The following is a 16,114-nucleotide window of genomic DNA, read 5'->3' as shown; positions in this document are numbered from 1 at the left end:
CTGTAGAGCCATTTTGTGCAAGTAAATACAAGCAAGCTTCACATGTACTCCAGGACAGATGAGAATAAGTCCAGTGAGACCGCATTCCTAAGACAGGCACGGCTGTCAGCCACCATAATTCCCAGACAGGACAATGGAACATAAGTAAATTTTATGTCCCAGTCCAGCTAATTTTTACTATATCATTAAGGAGGAATTGTAGCCTCCCCTAGCCTTGAGCAGACTGACTCAGACCTGTTCTGTCACTGTGAGCTAGGCCACCTAGGGTGGAATCTTCTGTCCTAGATAGTTCTATTGTTATGCCACCTCTGAGGTTTCCTTCTAGACACCACTACCTACTAAGAGGCTGAACCTGTTCTCCTGACACTATCCTGATGAAACAAGATCCTGGGATGTGAGGGATGGGACCCTCCCCCCTATATAATCTCAGACTCTTAAGTAAACTTTGGGCCCTGATCAGTATCTTTGTCTTTCTCTCACCATTTTCTCCCATGCAGCCCCAGCCTCCCTTTCAGGAACCCGGTTTGTGTAGCTGTTGACGGCTGCAGCCTGTGATGTGTTTTGCTGAAATGAAAGATGCTCTTTTGTAGAAAACTGGGCCATTTTGGAAGTACTCACTGTCTCTACTGTGCATATTGGTTTTTTTCTAAGACTTTTAGAAGAAAATCTTTCCCTATTCTTAGGAAGGCAGAGCAGGGAAAAATGGGCATGAATTTTTTGCCAGCAGCTTTTTAATTAGCATTTATTAATCTAACCTGCTGGTTTTTATGTGGGAGGTTTAGACAAGGACCTCTGTGCTAAGGAAAGTACTCAGTGTGATGAGCACAGGAGAATCATATGAATTGTCTGACCCCGACCCTTTCCATCAAGGCCACACATCCAGTATTTCCTCAATTCTGAGTTGTTTATGCAACAGTATTTTGTTGGAAAACCCCACCCCCAAGCCCACCCTCAGTCACCCAGCAACAGTGACTATGTTATTATGACACGCTTCCTCCATTGCCACAAGTCACATACTCTCCCTGTGTGCAAATGCTTTATACCTTTTTCCAAAAAAAACCCCAGTGACCTCACAGCTCTTTGCCCTTCCTCCTCAATCAGAGTCAGCCTCTGTAGGCCTCCTCTTAGCTCATTTAAACCTCTCTCAGCTGAGGCCTACTGCACGACCTGATGAATCCCCAGGTGGGACAGTCTCTGGATGACCTTTCTTTCAGTCTCGGCTTGACACTTTATCTCCATATTCGTTCCTGTGAGTATTTTTTTTTCCTTCTAAAAAGGACTGAAGTACCCACACTTTGGTCTTTCTTCTTCTTGAGCATCACATGGTCTATTAAATGTACCATGGTTATTTGGAGCTTTTGGGCTAATATCTACTTATAAGTGAGTGCATACCATGTGTGTTCTTTTGTGATTGTGCTACCTCACTCAGGATGATATCTTCTAGTTCTATCCATTTACCTAAAAATTTCATGAATTCATTATTTTTAATAGCTAGGTAGTACTCCATTGTGTAAATGTACCACATTTTCTATATCCAATCTTCTGTTGAAGTATATCGGGGTTCTTCCCAGCTTTTGACTATTATAAATAAGGCTGCTATGAATATAGTGGATCATGTGTCCTTACTGCATGTTGGAGCATCTTCTGATTATATGCCCAGGAGTGTTATAGTTGGGTCCTTAGGTAATACTATGTTCAATTTTCTGAGGAACTGCCAAACTGATTTCCAGAGTGGTTGTAAGAGCCTGCAATCCCACCAGCAATGGGGCAATGTTCCTCTTCCTCTACATCTCACCAGCATCTGCTGCCACCAGAGTTTTTGATCTTAGCAATTCTGACTGGTGTGAGGTGTAATCTCAGGGTTGTTTTGATTTGGATTTCCCTGATGACCAAGGATGCTGAACATTTCTTTAGGTGCTTCTCAACCATTCAATATTCCTCTGTTGAAAATTCCTTGTTTAGCACTATACCCCATTTTAAATAGGGTTATTTGATTTTCTGGAGTCTAACTTGTTGAATTCTTTGTATAGATTGGATATTAGCCCTCTATTGTATGTAGGATTGGTAAAGATTTTTTCCCTATCTGTTGGTTGCTGTTTTGTCCTATTGACAGGGTCCTTTGCCTTACAGAAGCTTTGCAATGAAGTTGTTTATCAGCCTTAGCATATCTCTAGTGGAATTTTTGGGGTAACTTAAATATATGACCATGTATGTCATGTACACATAGTGATATTTTGACTTCTTCCTTTTCCAATTTGTATCCCTTTAACATAGTTTTGTTGTCTAATTGCTTTAGCTAGAATTTGAGTACTATATTGAATAGATAGGGAAAGAGTGGGCAGCCTTGTCTATTCCCTGATTTTAATGGGATTGCTTCAAGTTTCTCTCCACTTAGTTTGATGTTGACTAATGTTTTTTCTGTATATTGCTTTTATTATATTTAGGTATAGGCCTTGAATTCCTGATCTTTCCAAAACTTTCAACATGAATGGATGCTGAATTTTGTGAAATGCTTTTTCAGTATCTAATGAAATATTCATGGGTTTTTTTTGTTGTTGTTATTGGTTTTTTTTTTTTTTTTGAGTTTGTTTATGTTGGATTACATTGATGGATTTCTGTATTTGAACCATCCCTTCATCTGTGTATCCCTGGGTTGAAGCCTACTTGATTGTGATTGTTTTGATTGTGTCCTTGTATTCAGTTGGCAAGAATTTTATTGAGTATTTTTCCATCAATGTTCATAATAGAAATTGATCTGAAGTTATCTTTCATGGGCTTTTGTGTGGTTTAGGTATCAGCAGAATTATGGTTTCATAGAACAAATGTGTAGAGTTCCTTTCGTTTCTATTTTGTGGAATAGTTTGAAGAGAATTGGTATTAGGTCTTCTTTAAAGGTCAGATAGATTTCTCCACTAAACCCATATGGTACTGGGCTTTTGTTGTTGTTGTTGTTGGGATACAATGACTGCTTCTATTTCTTTAGAGGTTATGGGTCTGTTTAGATGGTTTATCTGAACCCGATTTAAGTTTCAAACCTGGTATGTGCCTAGAATATTGTTCATTTCATCCAGATTTTCCAATTTAGTTGAGTATAAACTTTTGCAGTTGGATCTAATGATTTTTCGATTACCACGGTTTCTGTTGTTTATGTCTTCCTTTTCATTTCTGATTTTGTTAATACTGTCTCTGTGCCCTCTGGTTAGTCTGGCTAAGGGTTTATCTATCTTGTTGATTTTCTCAAAGAACCAGCTCCTGGTTTGGTTGATTCTTTGTATAGTTCTTTTTGTTTCTATTTGGTTGATTTCAGCCCTAAGTTTGATCATTTTCTGCCATCTACTCATCTTTGGTGTATTTGCTTCTTTTTGTTCTAGAGCTTTCATGTGTGCTGTCAAGGTGCTAGTATGTTCTCTCTCTAGTTTCTTTTTGGAGGCACTCAGAGCTATGTGTTTTCATTTTAGAACTGCTTTCATTGTGTCCAACAAGTTTGGGTATGTTGTGGCTTCATTTTCATTAAAGTCTACAAAGTCTTTAATTTCTTTATTTCTTCATTGATCAAGTTATCATTGAGTAGAGTGTTGTTCAGCTTCCATGTGTATGCGGCCTTTCTATTATTTATGTTGTTATTGAAGATCAGCTTTAGTCTGTGGTGATCTGATATGATGCATGGGATTGTTTCTATAGATACCTGTTAAATCCATTTCTTTTATAACTTCTGTTAGTTTCACTGTGTCTCTGTTTAGTTTCTGTTTCCATGATCTGTCCATTGATGAGAGTGGGGTAGTCAAGTCTCCCACTATTATTGTGTGAGGTGTAATGTATGCTTTGAGTTTTAGCAAAGTTTCTCTAATGAATGTGGATGCCCTTACATTTGGAGCATAGATGTTCAGAATTGAGAGTTCATCTTGGTAAATTTTACCTTTGATGAGTAAGAAGTATCCCTCCTTATCTTTTTTGATAACTTTAGGTTGAAAGTCAATTTTATTTGGTATTGGAATGGCTACTCCAGCTTGCTTCTTGGGACCATTTGCTTGGAAAATTGTTGTCCAGTCTTTTACTCTGAGGTGGTATCTGTCTTTGTCACTGAGGCAGGTTTCCTGTACGCAACAAAATATTGGGTCTTGTTTATGTATCCAGTCTGTTAGTCTATGTCTTTTTATTGGGAAACTGAGTCTATTGATGTTAAGAGATATTAAGGGAATGTGACTGTTATTCCCTGTTATTTTTGTTGATAGAGGTGGAATTCTGTTTTTGTGGTTATCTTCTTTTCGGTTTGTTGAAAGATTACTTTTTTGCTTTTTCTAGGATGTAGTTTCCCACCTTGCATTGGTGTTTTCCATCTATTATCCTTTGTAGGGCTGGATTTGTGGAAAGATATTGTTTAAATTTGGCTTTGTCATTGAATATCTTCGTTGCTATGCCTATGGTAATTGAGAGTTTTGCTAAGTATAGTATTTTGGGCTGGCAGTTATGTTCTCTTAGTTTCTATATGACATCTGCCCAAGATATTTTAGCTTTCATAGTCTCTGGTGAGAAGTCTGGTGTAATTCTGATATGTGTGTCTTTATATGTTTCCTTACCTTTTTCCCTTATTGCTTTTAATATTATTTCTTTGTTTAATGCATTTGGTGTTTTGATCATTATGTGATGGGAGGAATTTCTTTTCTGGTTCAGTCTATTTGGAGTTTTGTAGGTTCATGGGCATTTCTGTCTTTAGTTAGGGAAGTTTTCTTGTATAATTTTGTTGAAGATATGTACTAGCCCAAGTTAGATATATTCATTGTCTTCTATACCTATTATCTTTAGATTTGGTCTTCTTACTATGTCCTAGATTTCCTGGATGTTTTGGGTTAGGATTGTTTTACTTTTTATATTTTCTCTGACTGTTGTGTCAGTGTTTTCTATGGTATCTTCTGTCCCTGAGATTCTTCTATCTCTAGTATTCTGTTGGTAATATTTGCATCTATGACTCCTGGTCTCTTTCCTAGGTTTTCTCACCCTAGGGTTTTCTCCCTTTTTGATTTCTTTGTTTCTATTTCCATTTTTAGATCTTGGGTGGTTTAGTTCATTCCCTTTGCCTGTTTGTTTGTATTTTCCTCTAATTCTTTAAGGGATTTTTGAGTTTCCTCTTTAAAGGCTTCTATCTGTTTATCTGTGTTCTCTTGTCTGTCTTTAAGGGAAATATTTATGTGCTCCTTAATGTCGTTTATTATTGTCGTAAGAAGTGATTTTAGATCCAAGTCTTGATTTTCCAGTGTGATAGTGTATTCAGGACTTGTTATAGTGGGAGAATTAGGTTCTCATGATGCCAAGTAACCTGGGTTTCTGTTGCTTATATTCTTTTGCTTGCCTCCTGCACTGTGAATATCTCTGTCCTTGCTATCTGACTGGAGCCTGTCTTTTCTGTAATTGTGGTTGTGTCAGAACTCCTCATGGTCTAGCTGTCTCTATGATCCTGTGATCCTGTGATCCTGTGATCCTGAGATTCTGGATGTTTCAGAGTTCCTTGGAGTCAAGCTGCCTCTGGGACCCTGAGATCCTGGTGTGACCAAGCTCCTGGGTGAGTGGGATCTTGGGATTCTCTGATCTTGGCTGTGTTAGAGTGCCTGGAATTTGAGCCTATTCTAGTTGCTTTGAGACTGGCTTCAGAGTTTGTGCTGAAGGTAAACTGGCACAGACTGGAGGAACCTGAGACCCTGGTCAGGCAGTATTCTGTGTCCCTGGATCCTGCTGGTCCCAGTTACTACTGGTGGTTTTGGAACTGATGTTGTGTCCTACTCACCCCTGATCCTAAGATCCTAGGCATGCTAGAGTGCCTAGGAGTGGAGCCTCCTCTGAGAACTGTGGGACTGGCTGAAGAGTTTGCCCCATGATTATTTCTTATGCTACTATTTCATAAGGAAATACAGATACCAAGGCTAGAGAGACATCCAATGGGTATAGCAGTGACTGCTTTTTTGGTTCTGAGCACCCATCTGATGGCTCATAATGGTGAGTTATCCCAGCCCAGGGAATCTAAAGCCCTCTTCTGACCTCCACAGGGAGAAGGCACACACATGGTGCACAGACATGCCTGCAGGCAAAACATCTAGCATACAAAATAAACAAATGAGATAAAGAATATTTTAAAAATATTGTAAAAAAGGTTGTAAAGTATTAAGTAGTCAACACGTCCCACTGCTTGTCAACAATGGCATTAATCCAGGTTTTGACAAACCTTATAAGGATGAAATGAGCTTATCATCTAGTTTGGATGTTTTTATGTAAGGACGGTTGGATGATATTAGAAAGTATATAGTTGTAATTACTGTTTGAGAAAAAAGTAATAGGAAACACTGATTTAAGAAAGACAAAATTATTCAGCATTATAGCTTCTATTCTAAATAAATTTCTGTAAAACTTATAAGCAAGTGTTGGTTTGCCATCAGGCCCTTCTTTCTGTGAAGGGCTGTGTTTCATAGTGAGTCTCTGAGACCTGGAACTGAGGGGCTCTCAAGCTGTGCTTGCTTGGGTTTCAATGTGGCTTCTGTAAGAATGTTAGAACCAGACCAGCCTGTTGCTCAGGCCACAACACCAATTTCAACGTTTTAGTAGTTTAGCTTCTTTTCCTAATTGGCTATTTTTATTATTACAACTTGAATTTTTTGTATTTTAACTGTTAAGCCTCTATGCATAGACTCTGTTTCACCAGGGCAGATTTTCATGACTGTCTCTCACTTTTCTACACCTACAAACATCCACTCCACATTTCTACTTCTGTGGTAGTCTCCCACTACTTCTAATAAAAACATGGTGTTAAAATCTGAGCTGCTTTAGAGGCCATGAGACTGGATCTTTGTTCTTACCCTTCACAAGTATCCTATTGAGATATTGTCTGTGAGTCCTGAGCTAACAAACTTCCCGGTGCTGGGATCTCTCACCTCCAAAATGAATTTATGTCCCTGCTTCTTCCTGTTCTGAAATCAGAAGGCATGACTGTAGCTCATGCTGTGAAATCATCCATTTCTCAGAAAGCTGTCATGTATGATGGGGGATTTTTACCATGTGGTTCCTGATAGTCCCTGATGTACATTTTTATCTGGTACCACAGCCTGAGCCATGTCCTTGTCATCTGTCTGTATGTCTTTCTGTCTGCCAGCCTGCCTGTCTATCTTTGCCATTAATAGCTCTTCTAGTTATTTCTTCTCCCAATGATCTCCAACAGTGTCCTTCAACCCCACATCTAAGACCTTTCACCTTTAATCACATGGTGGCCATGGCTCAAGTGTCATATGATTCTGGCTGATTTGGATAGAGTGGTGATGAGGTGGTTGACCACCATTCTGTTGGACTATTCATGTGCTTTCTACCCTGGAAGCTAATGCTTTCTCACTGTGCGGCTGTCTTGATAGTTGGAGGGAGGACTCTCATGATTGAATGTGAAATGTGCCCCCATCTATTTGAACCTTGGTTCTCACCTGCTGTTTGTGAGGGTGATGGGGTTTGGGAGACTGTGAATTGATTAACAGAAGACAGTTGCTAGATGGTGGTTTTGAAGAAGATAACTGATTTGGTTTGAGTCCCAGATCTCTCCTTTCTGATCTTCCCAGTCATGATCTAATAGAGCTGCTGTAGACAGTTGTCCTAGCTGCCATGATAGATGGTGTGCCCTTAATCTTGGAGTCAAAATACAGTTCTTTCCTTACTGGGATGCTTGGCATTGTGTGCAAGAGGAGAGAGGTCACTCATTCATGGGACCTTGACCAGCATTGCTTCACCTGTACCCTCCTGGTGGGGATCATCCCAGGCTTGCAGGGATACAGACAGGTTTCCCATCTTGTTGGGAACATTATGAAAGGTGTGGTTTTCCTTTCTATACAACATATGCTAGGGAATCCTTAGCTGAATTCTATTCTCACCAGCCATTGCTGGATTGTAATGGAATAAATGGCAATGCCATAAAGTTAGTTCTTAAAATATGTACCTATAAAATCAAGAACTGTCAAGTTTGAAATACTTTTCTGCAATATGTCTACAGTTACTGTTTTTTGTAATCACTTAAAATTTAGCTTTAAATGGTAAGAAAAGAGAATAAAAATGAGAGCTAATTTCTTCTTCTTTTTAAAATTAAGTATTTAACAAAGCCACCTTGACTGGGAAGCTGGTGTAGCATATACAACCTCACTGCATCATGATAGATGTCCTGCGGCCCACTATGTAGACCGAGCTGTTCTGGAGCTCACAGAGATCTGCCTTCTCTTTCCTCCCATGTACTCAGATAAAAGGCACACATGACCACACTTGATTGTAGATAATATTTTTGACAATTTTGCCCCCAATACCATTATATCATGTATGAACAAATTACTTCAGTATCTCCCAACCTTATTTCTTCTTTTGTCTCTAGGGGAAATAAACTTATTTATTTCATCCCTTTTTCGATTACTGATATTTAAACAACTAAAGGAGGGATTTGCAAAACCCAGGGCAAAATTAATTTTGGCTTTGAAAAAAAATGTTGAAATAAGCTTTTTTCTTTTTTTAATTCCTTCTTAAAAGTAAAACTCAATAAACCAATATTTGGCAAATGTTTTTGCTTGTTGCTATAACCTGGATTCATAGCTGAGTGAAAGAATTAGTTGACATAACAGCTAATGTTTGTTGAACACAAAGCTACATGCTCAGCGCACTGCATTATTTGTATCACCGAGTCCTCTCAGCACATTTTTGAGATAAGGACTAATCATGCCCATTGCCTAAAAACATGAGGTACTGAAGGGTAATACTATTTCTTCAAGTTTGCCTACCTGGTGCCCTAGGAGTTCACACTGAAGTACAACTGATTTTGACTTCTTAGAAACATTTTTAAAAAGACTTACTTTTTTTTTTTTACTTTATACATAAAAGTGTTTTGTCTGCATGTATTTAAGCACATTGTATGCATGTCTAGTACATATAAAGGCCAGAAGAGAGCACTAGCTTCCTTGGAATTGGAGTGATAACTAGTTATAAGCCACCCTGTGGGTGCTGTGAACCAAACCCAATCCCTCTCTAAGAACCTTCTCTCCAGCCCCTGAGTTTGACTTCTTACTTATCTTATCTTATACCCTCATGTATGTATTCAGGGATCTCTTGAATTTTTGACCGTTGCTCTTATAGGCGAAGCATAAACTCTAGGGGTGCAACATCAGACCCACTAATTAGGTGTAGGTGTAAGAGGCCTTGTAATGAAGAATGGGATGGAAATAAAGTTTGAAACATGGTAATTTTATTGTTATATTAACAGGGGGTTATTTGTGGAAGTTGTGCTAACCCGTGCATAATACATTTATTGCATTTTGCTGCTCTCTAAGCTTTATTAGAGCCTCACAATTTTATAATGACAACACATTATTTTAATAACTTACATTCATAGCAGATCATTAATAAGTTACCTATTCCCACACAATTGTGGGTATTTCATTTGTATCTGCTTCCATAGCAATATAAATTTGATTTATACTTGTACCTTAAGGCAAAGTCCTCAACATTTTTGTGAGTCAAAAATGTATTGTTAAATATATTCTTTGGGAGCCATGAAAGCTAAAAGGACAGCAAGTCAGCTGCACTACATGTAATTGGTCCAGGAACCTGACAAGATCAGTTCAATGCAACATACATATTATTAGGGAATATACTTTTATATTATTTTACTTATTCACTTTATATCCTGTTCACTGCCCCCTCCCAGTCACCCCTCCCACAGTTCTCCCCCCTCCACCTCCACACACACACACCTCTTCCTCTTCTCTGAGAGGGTTCTGTCCCTCCTGGGTATCCTCCAATCCTGGTACTTCAAGTCTCTTTGAGGCTAGATGCATCATCTCCAGGTAACAGCTTTGGAGATAGACCCTGTCCCAGTGTTTTGAGACCCACATGATGACCAAGCTATACAGGGAGTCCTAGGTCCATCCCATGTATGTTCTTTGGTTGGTGGTTCAGCCTCTGAGAGGCCCAAGGGTCCAGGTTAGTTGACTCTGTTGGTCTTCCTGTGGAGTCCCTATCCCCTTAGAGACCACAACCCATCCTCCTATTCTTCCATAAGATCCACAACTGCCATCTACTGTTTGGCTGTGGGTGTCTGTATCTGTCTGAGTCAGTTGCTGGGTTCAGCCATGCTAGACTCCTGCTTGCAAGTATAATAGAGTATCATTAATAGTGTCAGGGATTGATGTTTGCCCATGGGATGGATCTCAAGTTGGGCCAGTTATTGGTTGGCCATTCCCTCAGTCTCAACTGCATCCTCTATGCCTGCACTTCTTGTAACAAGATGAGTTTTGAGTTGAAAGTTTTGTGTCCTATCACTCCACTGGGATTCCTGCCTGCCTACATGAGGTGACCTCTTCAAGTTTCTTATCCCCAATGCTGTGAGTCATAGTTATGGTCACCTTCTTTGATTCTTGGGCTCTATCCCAGATTTCTGTCTTTTCCTGGGAATGCCTCCTACTTCCTTACCCCTGTCAGTTGCAGATTTCCATTCATTCTAGGGCCATCTGGCCATCCCTCCTGTCCCTCCTCAAACATGATCCTGAACCCATACCCAACCACTTTTTCCTTCCCATCCCCTATCCAACCAAGTTCCCTCTCTCTATCTGCCTCTTATGATTATTTTATTCTCCCTTCTAAGTGAAATTGTGCCTTTCTTGTTTAGCTTCTTTTGGTCTGTGGAGTGTAGTGTGGCTATCCTAGATTTTATGTCTAATATCCATTTATATGTGAGTACACACCATGCATGTACTTTTGGGACTGGGTTACCTTACTGAGAATGATAGTCTCAAGATCCACCCATTTTTTTTATCTGCAAAATTCATGATGTCTTTGTTTTTAATAGCTAAATAGTTTTCCATTGTGTAAATAAACTACATTTTCTTTATCCATCCTTCAGTTGAGGGACATGTAGGTTGTTTCCAGTTACTGCCTATTATGAATAAAGCTGCTATGTACATAGTTGAGCAAGTGTCTTTGTGAGGTGATGGAACATTTTAGGTATGTGTCCAGGAATGCTGTAGCTGGTTCTTGAGGTAGATCTAGTTTCATTTTTCTGAGAAACCACCAAATTGATTTCCAAAGTGATTGTATAAGTTTGCACTCTGCCAACAATGGAGGAGTGTTCCCTTTGCTCCACATAGAGAAAGACACTTAACTATTGGAAAGATAGTTAATTAAATTAAGAATACCACATTGAGGGTCTAATATATTCCCATTTTCATAGATTATGCTATTGAAGTACAATGATGAATTAAAAAGAAGGAAATCTGTTCTTTAGTTCTCATAGTCTAGTTGAAGGTTTGTGTATTAAAAACAGAGTGAAATATTCTAATGTAAAGAAAAAAATGGAGAGTTAAGTTTGAGAGGGACAAGGCCATGTACATACTTTAAGCTAGACCACAGGCCAGAAAACAAAGGAGGAAATGGAGCTGAACATATTTTAAAAGTTGATTGTATGGGGCCGAGGACCTGGTTTAGCTGTGAAGAGCATTTACTGTTCTTCAGGAGGACCCGAGTCTGTGTCCCAGAATCAAGGCCAGGTAGTTCAGGGGTGTGCATATCTCCATGTTCACATCTTGTACCTTCTCCTGGATCCTGCAGGTACTTAAACTCATGTATTCATACTTCCTCACACACACATAAACACATAATTATAGATAAAATGCCTGTTAAAGACCGATTTCTCCTCCTCCTCCTCCTCCAGCCTTGTTCTCTTTCTCTGTTGATGTTTCTTCCTTATTATTTGGAATTTTGGGAAACAATGGAAAAAGTAAAACCTAGAAAAAGTTAAAAATCAGCAATTAAAAAATAGGAAGGAGATGTAGAAGGAACATTTGAGGATTTATTTTTCCTATTATTTTTAATCTTTAATGTTTGGTTTTATTGTTTTATGGTCAATAAGTAAATGGAAGTTGAGTTAATTTTAATGAGTTAAATAGAAATATTTCTTCCTTTTGTATTTAGAAGTAGACATATATAGATGTTAGAGATAAGACAATTTGCCACTGAATAGAAATGAAAAGTAGCTAGTGTGGAAGTCCATGACTTCCAATTACTTAGGTAGATTTTCTTTTCTTGTCTTTTTTTTTTCTTTTTAAAAAGTATTTATTTATTTAATTTTTTCTTTTTTATTAGCTATTTTCTTCATTTACATTTCAAATGCTATTCTGAAAGCCCCCTATACCCCCCACCCCTGATCCCAAACCTATCCACTCCTATTCCTGGTCCTGGCATTCCCCTGTACTGGGGCATATGATATTCGCAAGACCAAGGGCCTTTCCTCCTATTGATGGCTGGCTAGGCCATCCTCTGCTACATATGCAACTAGAGACACAGCTCTGAGGGGTACTGGTTAGTTCATATTTTTGTTCTTCCTATAGTTTTACAGACTCCTTTAGCTCCTTGGGTACTTTCTCTAGCTCCTTCATTAGGGGTCCTGTGTTCCATCCAATAGATGACTGTGAGCATCCACTTCTGTATTTGCCAGGCACTGGAATAGCCTCACAAGAGAGAGCTATCAATCTTCATTTAAGGGACATTGTACACAATAAAGCCTGAAGCCATGAAAATCGACACTTGCCACCAAATCATTCTATTGTTCTTGAAGACAAGTATTTAGGACACTACTAGAGAACAAAGATGAGTTTTTCCTATTCTGATCCATGACATAGTCAGTACATTTTTAACGGATAAGGACATGTGAAAAATCAGATTGTGTGAACAACAACAACAACAAATTCCCAAGATTTTAGACAGTTGATTTAACATGTTAATATATTTAATAACATGTTTAAAGTACATATGGATGACTGCAGATTTCAGGCATGCAGGAAATTAAGATTTCTGAATATTTTTGTAACTCAACCTTATCTTATTTCTAAATCTCTATTCTTTTGATAGCAAATAATCTTTGAAAATTATTTGTTTTTCTTTGTAGAGTACTTTGCCTGTGTGTATGACTGTGCACATGTGCATGCTTGGTGTCCATGATGCTAAAAAAGAGCATCAGGTCCCCTGGTACAGGCATTACAGATGATTGTGATTCACTGGATAGATTCTGGTAATTAAACCCAGATTCTCTGGAAGAGTAGTTAGTGTTCTTAACTGCTGAGCCATCTTTTCAGCACCTAATATTATGTTAGTAAATACACCCCCACCCCCTGCAAAAAAATGCATGTTGGGAAGACAGTCATCTGAAAATCAGGAAGGCAGTTCTTACCAGAAGCTATTGTGTTGGCACCTTAGTTTGAACTTCTTACCTTACAAGGATTGCGATTGATACATTGCCTATCATTTATGTCACCCCATCTCTTTTTGTTGAGGTTATAGAATCTATGGTGGCTTCAGTGAGAATTATCTTCCTCAGGCTCATGGATTTGAATATTTAGTCTATACTTGGTGCTGCTGTTTGAAAAAGTTAGGAATCCTTTAAGAGGTAAAGACTTGCTGCGGGGAAGTATGTAACTGGGAGGGTGGGCTTGGGTGTTTATAGCCTTACCACATTTCTTTTGCTTCCTGTATGACATGGCACATTTCTAGAATTTTAGTATTTTTCTTTGTTTCCCAAACTTACCTAATACATCAGTTTCTCTACTGATGTTACTCTTCCCAGGTTGTGAGATATATAGAGAGAATGTCAAAGTTGATGGTATTGAAGGTTCTATTGATGGAAACAAATACTCTGGGGAATGCACAAAGAAATAGAGGTGCAAGTTGGGGGAGGTTTTTGTGCACTGTGTATTCAAATGCTGATTTCTGTACCCTGAGATCCTGTTATAGTAAGGACTTTGTAATTGTCATTATTATGAGCCATTTCCTGACTCAGTATTTTATAAAACATTATGGGGGGGATTGGAGAGACTCAAGTTGGGGACCAGGGGAATCACCATCAGGACACAAAAGAAGAAGAAGGTGCCAGGCAAGATTAAGATGGCTGATAAATAGTATAAGACCAGTAAGTCAGGTCAGAATAGCTCAGAATCTAACTAGCTATAGTGCTGGAAGCTTTTAAATAAATATAAAGGTTGTCATGCCATTACTCAGAGCAAGGGTTGGCTTAGAAAATCCCCACCTTTTATAGGAGCAAAGTGAAAGTAACTCAGAAAGGCAATTTTATCTTGTTAAAAACAAAGAAACACACAAACCAAAACCAAAGATGCTGTGCCCCAATCCAAGAGGAAGTTAGCTAGTATCTGGACAGGAAGCTCATTTCATTTTTATTCTAGCATAGGTCTGTTAGGGTCTGACATCACATTCTTTCATGACTGACTCATTTTAAAAGAATCAGAACAAAGGAAATGAAGGGAGGAGGGAACTAGCTTGTCATCAAGTCCCAGGATTCAGTTGGCCTTTACATAAACAAGTTTTATCAGATGAAGAAGGTAGGTCAGTTAAAAATCCAGTGTACCACTGATGACTGAATAAAGACATTCCTGTGTGTACCTGTTTAGAAAAAGAGATTTGGTGGATATTTTTATCAATCTCCTTTTTCTTCCAGTAGAAAGATTTTTGGGAGACAACCCTTCCCCAGTAAGATGTGATCGACATTGCCCACAGTGGTAACATCTCATTAACACAGGTGACTGGACTTTTTCCTTCTCCAAATTCCCATTCTTGTTTAGAGAGGTGGGGAGGGAAGAGAGGAAAGGAGGGAGGGAGGGAGTGGGGGGGGGCAGGAAGGGAAGCAGAGCAAAGCAAAGCAAAGCAAAGCAAAGCAAAGCAAAGCAAAGCAAAGCAAAGCAAAGCAATTTGTTTTTTTAAATTTATGTGTGTGCACGAAAGACCTGGATGTCAGAAGATTGTGTTGGATTCTGGAGCTGGTGTTTATGAATAGCCTAATGTAGTGATGAGATCTGGACTCTAGTCTTCATGATGGAGCAACAAGTGCAGGTCACAACTAATCCAAAACTCTTGCCTCTTTGAGACTTCTAAATAAGCTTTTCTGGCCATGGAAGAGACACTTGCTGAAACAAAGACAGCTCCCTTGGTAGCCCTTGCTGCCTTGCTATGATAGCTGATTTGAATTTTAAAAGCCAAGCATTTTTTTTTTTTCCATTTTTTTATTAGGTATTTAGCTCATTTACATTTCCAATGTATACCAAAAGTCCCCCTTACCCACCCACCCCCACTCCCCTACCCACCCACTCCCCCCCTTTGGCCCTGGCGTTCCCCTGTACCGGGGCACACAAAGTCTGCGTGTCCAATGGGCCTCTCTTTCCAGTGATGGCCGACTAGGCCATCTTTTGATACATATGCAGCTAGAGTCAAGAGCTCAGGGGTACTGGTTAGATCATAATGTTGTTCCACCTATAGGGTTGAAGATCCCTTTAGCTCCTTGGGTACTTTCTCTAGCTCCTCCATTGGGAGCCCTGTGATCCATCCATTAGCTGACTGTGAGCATCCACTTCTGTGTTTGCTAGGCCCCGGCATAGTCTCACAAGAGACAGCTACATCTGGGTCCTTTCAGTAAAATCTTGCTAGTGTATGCAATGGTGTCAGCATTTGGAAGCTGATTATGGGGTGGATCCCTGGATATGGCAGTCTCTACATGGTCCATCCTTTCATCTCAGCTCCATACTTTGTTTCTGTAACTCCTTCCATGGGTGTTTTGTTCCCACTTCTAAGGAGGGGCATAGTGTCCACACTTCAGTCTTCATTTTTCTTGAGTTTCATGTGTTTAGGAAATTGTATCTTATATCGTGGGTATCCTAGGTTTTGGGCTAGTATCCACTTATCAGTGAGTACATATTGTGTGAGTTCCTTTGTGATTGTGTTACCTCACTCAGGATGATGCTCTCCAGGTCCATCCATTTGGCTAGGAATTTCATAAATTCATTCTTTTTAATAGCTGAGTAGTACTCCATTGTGTAGATGTACCACATTTTCTGTATCCATTCCTCTGTTGAGGGGCATCTGGGTTCTTTCCAGTTTCTGGCTATTATAAATAAGGCTGCTATGAACATAGTGGAGCATGTGTCCTTCTTACCAGTTGGGGCTTCTTCTGGATATATGCCCAGGAGAGGTATTGCTGGATCCTCCGGTAGTACTATGTCCAATTTTCTGAGGAACCGCCAGACTGATTTCCAGAGTGGTTGTACAAGCCTGCAATCCC

At 39.3% G+C, this 16,114-nt stretch overlaps 1 long non-coding RNA gene across 2 annotated transcripts in view; it reads left to right on the top strand.

Moving 5' to 3' along the window:
- Positions 1 to 1,007: 1,007 nt before the first annotated feature.
- The window catches only part of 1700062C10Rik, a 36,450-nt gene continuing 21,343 nt past the window's right edge, over positions 1,008 to 16,114 (top strand). For both annotated transcript variants that reach the window (XR_383101.3, XR_383102.3), the window contains exons 1-2: positions 1,008 to 1,249; positions 14,504 to 14,581. This is a non-coding gene — a long non-coding RNA (RIKEN cDNA 1700062C10 gene). The remainder of the gene's footprint in view (positions 1,250 to 14,503; positions 14,582 to 16,114) is intronic.

The sequence above is a fragment of the Mus musculus genome, chromosome 14 (genome assembly GCF_000001635.26).
Source record: "Mus musculus strain C57BL/6J chromosome 14, GRCm38.p6 C57BL/6J".
NCBI lineage: Eukaryota > Metazoa > Chordata > Mammalia > Rodentia > Muridae > Mus > Mus musculus.
Note: the sequence above shows the minus strand (reverse complement) of the source record. Positions and strands in the feature narration are given on the sequence as shown.